At 37.6% G+C, this 6743-nt stretch overlaps 1 non-coding gene across 1 annotated transcript; it reads left to right on the forward strand.

The window, feature by feature from the left end:
* Positions 1 to 3706: 3706 nt before the first annotated feature.
* LOC112761914 (small nucleolar RNA R71) lies at positions 3707 to 3814 on the forward strand. Its single transcript, XR_003182284.1, has one exon. It is a non-coding gene; the product is annotated as a small nucleolar RNA R71 (small nucleolar RNA).
* Positions 3815 to 6743: the final 2929 nt, after the last annotated feature.

Below are 6743 nucleotides of genomic sequence, written 5' to 3' on the forward strand. Positions count from 1 at the left end.
GGCATCTCACTTTATCCATTGAGGTTCAGAATGATTGGCATCTATAGGAACTCAGAGTTCAGATAGTGTTATTGATTCTCCTAGTTCAGTATGATGATTCTTGAACACAGCTATTTTATGAGTCTTGGCCGTGGCCCTAAGCACTTTGTTTTCCAGTATTACTACCGGATACATAAATGCCACAGACACATAATTGGGTGAACCTTTTCAGATTGTGACTCAGCTTTGCTAAAGTCCCCAATTAGAGGTGTCCAGGGTTCTTAAGCACACTCTTCTTTTGCTTTGGACCTTGACTTTAACCGCTCAGTCTCAAGTTTTCACTTGACACCTACACGCCACAAGCACATGGTTAGGGACAGCTTGGTTTAGCCGCTTAGACCAGGATTTTATTCCTTTAGGCCCTCCTATCCACTGATGCTCAAAGCCTTGGGATCCTTTTTATTTGCCCTTGCCTTTTGGTTTTAAGGGTTATTGGCTTTTTCTGCTTGCTTTTTCTTTTTCTTTTTTTTTTCTATTTTTTTTTCGCCTATATTTTTTTTTTCTGCAAGCTTTGTTTTTTTTGCTGCTTTTTCTTGCTTCAAGAATCATTTTTATGATTTTTCAGATTATCAAATAACATGTCTCCTAGTCATCATTCTTTCAAGAGCCAACATATTTAACATTCTTAAACAACAACTTTAAAAGACATATGCACTGTTCAAGCATACATTCAGAAAACAAGAAGCATTGTCACCACATCAATATGATTAAACTAAGTTCAAGGATAAATTCGAAACTCATGTACTTCTTGTTCTTTGAATTAAAACATTTTTCATTTAAGAGAGGTGATGGATTCATAGGACATTTATAACTTTAAGACAGAGTTTACTAACTACTAATGATCATGTAATGAAGACACAAACATAGATAAGCACATAACATAGAAAATGAAAAACAGAGAAAGTAAGAACAAGGAATGAGTCCACCTTAGTGATGTCCTTGAGCTCTTCTATGTCTCTTCCTTGTCTTTGCTGCTCCTCCTTCATTGCTTTTAGATCTTCTCTGATTTCATGAAGGATGATGGAGTGCTCTTGATGTTCCACCCTTAGTTGCTTCCAATAATTGTGTGGAAGAAAATGTATCCCCTGAGGTATCTCAGGGATCTCTTGATTTGCAGTCAAATGTTCTACCACTGAGCTATAGACCTTTGATGGAAGCTTTTGTCTTCTCTTTCCTCTTTCTAGAGGCTTCTCTGGCCTTTGGTGCCATCAATGGTTATGAAAAAAACAAAAAAGCTATGCTTTTTACCACACCAAACTTAGAAAGTTGCTCGCCCTCGAGCAGAAGAAGAAAGAATAGAAGAATAAGAAGAAGATATGGAGGAGATGGAGGGAGATGTGTATTCGGCCATATGGGTGGGATTGGGTGGGAAAGAGATGTTGAATTTTGAAGGAAAGTGGGTGTTTGGATGTGAGTGGTAAAGAGTTAATAGGGAAGAGTGTTTATTGGGAATAGAGGATGATTGAGAAGAGAGAAGAGAGTGAGTGGAGGTAGGTGGGGATCCTGTGGGGTCCACAGATCCTGAGGTGATCCTGTGAGGTCCACAGATCTTGAGGTGTCAAGGCATTTACATCCCTGCACCAATTTAGGCATGCAAAATGCCCTTGCACACAACTCTGGGCGTTCAGCGCCAGGTTGGTGCCCATTTTGGGCGTTCAATGCCCATTTGCTGCCATTTCTGGCGTTGAACGCCAGAACCATGCTTGTTCTGGGCGTTCAGCGCCAGGATGCTCCCATTCTGGGCGTTCAGCGCCAGAACTATGCTCTGTTCTGGCGTTTGAACGCCAGACAGATGCTCCTCCAGGGTGTGATTTTTCTTCTGCTGTTTTTGATTCCGTTTTTGATTTTTTTGTTTATTTTGTGACTCCACATGATCATGAACCTAAGAAAACATGAAAAACAAGAATTAGATAAACATTGGGTTGCCTCCCAACAAGCGCTTCTTTAATGTCAATAGCTTGACAGTGGGCTCTCATGGAGCCTCACAGATGTGCAGAGCTTTGTTGAAACTCTCCAACACCAAACTTAGAGTTTGGATATGGGAGTTCAACACCAAACTTAGAGTTTGGTTGTGGCCTCCCAACACCAAACTTAGAGTTTGACTGTGGGGGCTCTGGTTGACTCTGCTTGGAGAGAAGCTTTTCCTGCTTCCTCCCCATGGTTGCAGAGGGAGATCCTTGAGTTTTGAATACAAGGGAGTTCTCATTCCATTGAAGGACTATTTCACCTCTGTCAACATCAATCACAGCTCTTGATGTGGCCAGGAAAGGTCTTCCTAGGATGATGGATTCATCCTCTTCCTTTCCAATATCCAGGACTATGAAATCAGTAGGTATGTAAAGGCCCTCAACCTTTACTAATACATCTTCTACTTGTCCATAAGCCTGTTTTCTTGAGCTGTCTGCCATCTCTAGTGAGATTTAGCAGCTTGCACCCCATAGATTCCTAGTTTCTCTATTACAGAGAGGGGCATGAGGTTTATCCCTGAACCAAGGTCACACAGAGCCTTAAAGATCATGGTGCCTATGGTACAAGGGATTATGAACTTTCCAGGATCCTGTCTCTTCTGAGGCAATGTTAGTTGATCCAGATCACTTAGTTCATTGATGAACAAGGGAGGTTCAACTTCCCAAGTATCAATGCCAAACAATTTGGCATTCAGCTTCATGATTGCACCAAGAAACTTGGCAGTTTGCTCTTCAGTAACATCCTCATTCTCTTCGGAAGAGGAGTACTCATCAGAGCTCATGAAGGGCATAAGGAGGTTCAATGGAATCTCTATGGTCTCTAGATGAGCCTCAGAGTCCTTTGGTTCCCCAGAGGGAAGCTCCTTATTGATCACTGGACGTCCCTGGAGGTCTTCCTCCTTGGGATTCACGTCCTCTCCTTCCCTTACAGGTTCGGCCATGGCACTTATGTCAATGGCCTTGCACTCTCCTTTTGGGTTCTCTTCTGTATTGCTTGGGAGAGTACTAGGAGGGATTTCAGTGATCCTTTTACTCAGCTGGCCCATTTGTGCTTCCAAATTTCTAATGGAAGACCTTGTTTCATTCATGAAACTTACAGTGGCCTTAGATAGATCAGAGACTAGATTTGCTAAATTAGAAGCATTTTGTTCAGAGTTCTCTGTCTGTTGCTGAGTTGATAATGGAAAAGGTTTGCTATTGCTAAACCTGTTTCTTCCACCATTATTAAAGCCTTGTTGAGGCTTTTGATCCTTCCATGAGAAATTTGGATGATTTCTCCATGTTGAGTTATAGGTGTTTCCATAAGGTTCACCTAAGTAATTTACCTCTGCTATTGCAGGGTTCTCAAGATCATAGGCTTCTTCTTCAGAAGATGCCTCTTGAGTACTGTTGGATGCAGCTTGCATTCCATGCAGACTCTGAGAGATCATATTGACTTGCTGAGTCAATATTTTATTCTGAGCCAATATGGCATTCAGAGTATCAACTTCAAGAACTCCCTTCTTCATAGGCGTCCCATTACTCACAGGATTCCTTTCAGAAGTGTACATGAACTGGTTATTAGCAACCATGTTAATGAGTTCTTGAGCTTCTGCAGGCGTTTTCTTTAGGTGAATGGATCCACCTGCAGAGGTGTCCAGTGACATCTTTGATAGCTCAGATAAACCATCATAGAATATATCCAGGATGGTCCATTCTGAAAGCATGTCAGAAGGACACTTTTTGGTCAACTGTTTGTATCTTTCCCAAGCTTCATAGAGAGATTCACCTTCTTTCTGTCTGAAGGTTTGAACATCAGCTCTAAGCTTGCTTAGCTTTTGAGGAGGAAAGTACTTGGCTAAGAAAGCCGTGACCAGCTTATCCCAAGAGTTCAGGCTGTCTTTGGGTTGAGAATCCAACCATAATCTAGCTCTGTCTCTTACAGCAAAAGGGAAAAGCATGAGCCTGTAGACTTCAGGATCTACTCCATTAGTCTTAACAGTATCACATATCTGCAAGAATTCAGTTAAGATCTGAAAAGGATCTTCAGATGGAAGTCCATGAAACTTGCAGTTCTGCTGCATCAGAGAAACTAATTGAGGTTTCAGCTCAAAGTTGTTTGCTCCAATGGTAGGAATAGAGATGCTTCTTCCATGTAAATTGGAATTAGGTGCAGTAAAGTCACCAAGCATCTTCCTTATATTATTATTATTTTCGGCTGCCATCTCCTCTTCCTGTTCAAAAATTTCTGAAAGGTTTTCTCTGGATTGTTGTATTTTAGCTTCTCTTAATTTTCTCTTCAGAGTCCTTTCAGGTTCTGGATCTGCTTCCACAAGAATGTTCTTATCCTTGCTCCTGCTCATATGACAAGGAAGAATGGACAGGAAAATGATAATAATAATAGAGATCCTTTATACCACAGTATAGGGATCCCTTTGTGAGTGGAAGAAAAGAGGGGGAGACAAAGCACGTGATGTAAAAGAAGAAATGCAACTGTGCGAATGAAAGAGATGTGAGATGAGATGTTAGGATATGAATGAATAAATAGAATGAGATGGGGGAGGAATAATTTTCGAAAATTATTTTGAAAAAGGGTTAGTGATTTTTGAAAATTGGTTTTTGAAAATTGTTAGTATTTTTTTTTCGAAATTTTTTTTTAAATAAAAATAAAAATAAAAATAATTAGTAAATAAAAAAGAAATTTTTGAAAAAAGGGGGAGGTATTTTCGAAAATTAGAAAGGGAGAATTAGGTAGGTGGTTTTGAAAAAGTTAAGAAGAAAACAAAAAGTTAGTTAGTTAGTTGAAACAATTTTTGAAAAGATAAGAAGTTAGGAAGTTAGAAAAGATATTTTGAAAAGATATTTTTGAAAAAGATAAGATAAGAAGATATTTTTGAAAAGATATGATTGAGATTAGTTTTTGAAAACGATTTGATTTTTAAAATCTCAATTAATGACTTGATTCATAAAAAATCACATGATATGATTCTAGAACTTAAAGTTTGAATCTTTCTTAACAAGCAAGTAACAAACTTCAAATTTTTTAATCAAAACATTAATTGATTAGTTGTTTTCGAAAATTTGATTTAAAAATAAGAAAAAGATTTTTGAAAAATATTTTTGGAATTTTCGAAAATAACTAAGAATTTTGAAAAAGATTTGATTTTTGAAAAAGATTTTGAAAAAGATAAGATTTTCAAATTGAAAATTTGATTTGACTCATGAGAAACAATTTGATTTTAAAAATTTTTGAAAAAGTCAATCCAAATTTTCGAATTTGATGAGAGAAAAAGGGAAAGATATTTTTTTTTGATTTTTTGAATTTTTATGATGAGAGAGAAAAACACTAAAAAGATGCAATGCATGAAATTTTTAGATCAAAACATGTGATGCATGCAAGAATGCTATGAATGTCAAGATGAACACCAAGAACACTATGAATGTCATGATGAACATCAAGAACATATTTTTGAAAAATTTTTAATGCAAAGAAAACATGCAAGACACCAAACTTAGAATTCTTTAATGCTTACGCACTAAGAATTCAAGAATGCATATGATAAACATGAAAAGACACAAAACAAAAAATCATCAAGATCAAACAAGAAGACTTACCAAGAACAACTTGAAGATCATGAAGAACACTATGAATGCATGATATTTTCGAAAAAATGCAAGATGCATATGCAAGTGACACCAAACTTATAATGTGACTCAAGACTCAAACAAGAAACAGAAAAATATTTTTGATTTTTATGATTTTCTAATTTTTTTGTATTTTTTTCAAAAATTATATGAAAAAGAAAAAATAAGGATTCCAAAATTTTTAACATGAATTCCAGGAATCTTGCATTCTTAGTCTAAAGCTTCAGTCCAGGAATTAGACATGGCTCACTAGCCAGCCAAGCTTTCAATGAAAGCTCTGGTCCAAAACACTAGACATGGCCAATGGCCAGCCAAGCTTCAGCATTTAATTCAGACATGACACGCCTGACATACCCTACAGTCGTGTAAGAGCTGATGGTTGGAAGCCTCAGTCCAAAAGAATTTAGACATGGCTTTACAGCCAGCCAGGCTTCACATGCTTCATGAAACACTAGAATTCATTCTTAAAGATTTTGAATAAAATTTTGAAAACGTTTTTATTTAATTTTTTCGAAAACATATGATAGATTTTTGAAAACATTTTTGACAAATTTTTGAAAATAAAATAAAAGGAAAATTACCTAATCTGAGCAACAAGATGAGCCGTTAGTTGTCCAAACTCGAACAATCCCCGGCAACGGCGCCAAAAACATGGTGCACGAAATTGTGATGTCCAGGCTCAAACAATCCCTGGTAATGGCTCCAAAGCTTGGTGCTTTGAGCTTAATTCATAATTGTCACAACTTCGATACAACTAACCAGCAAGTGCACTGGGTTGTCCAAGTAATACCTTACGTGAGTAAGGGTCGAATCCCATGGAGATTGTTGGTATGAAGCAAGCTATGGTCACCTTGCAAATCTCAGTCAGGCGGATTTAAACATGATATTTTATTAGATTAAAATAAACAATAAAAGGGATAGAGATACTTATGTAATTCATTGGTAGGAATTTCAGATAAGCGAATGGAGATCCTTTTCGTTCCTCTGAACCTTCTGCTTTCCTGCTATCTTCATCCAATCAGTCTTACTCCTTTCCATGGCTGGCTTTATGTGATACATCACCACTGTCAACGGCTACTTTCGGTCATCTCACGGGAAAATGATCCAATGCCC

This window comes from Arachis hypogaea, chromosome 16 (genome assembly GCF_003086295.3).
Source record: "Arachis hypogaea cultivar Tifrunner chromosome 16, arahy.Tifrunner.gnm2.J5K5, whole genome shotgun sequence".
Taxonomy (NCBI): Eukaryota; Viridiplantae; Streptophyta; class Magnoliopsida; order Fabales; family Fabaceae; genus Arachis; species Arachis hypogaea.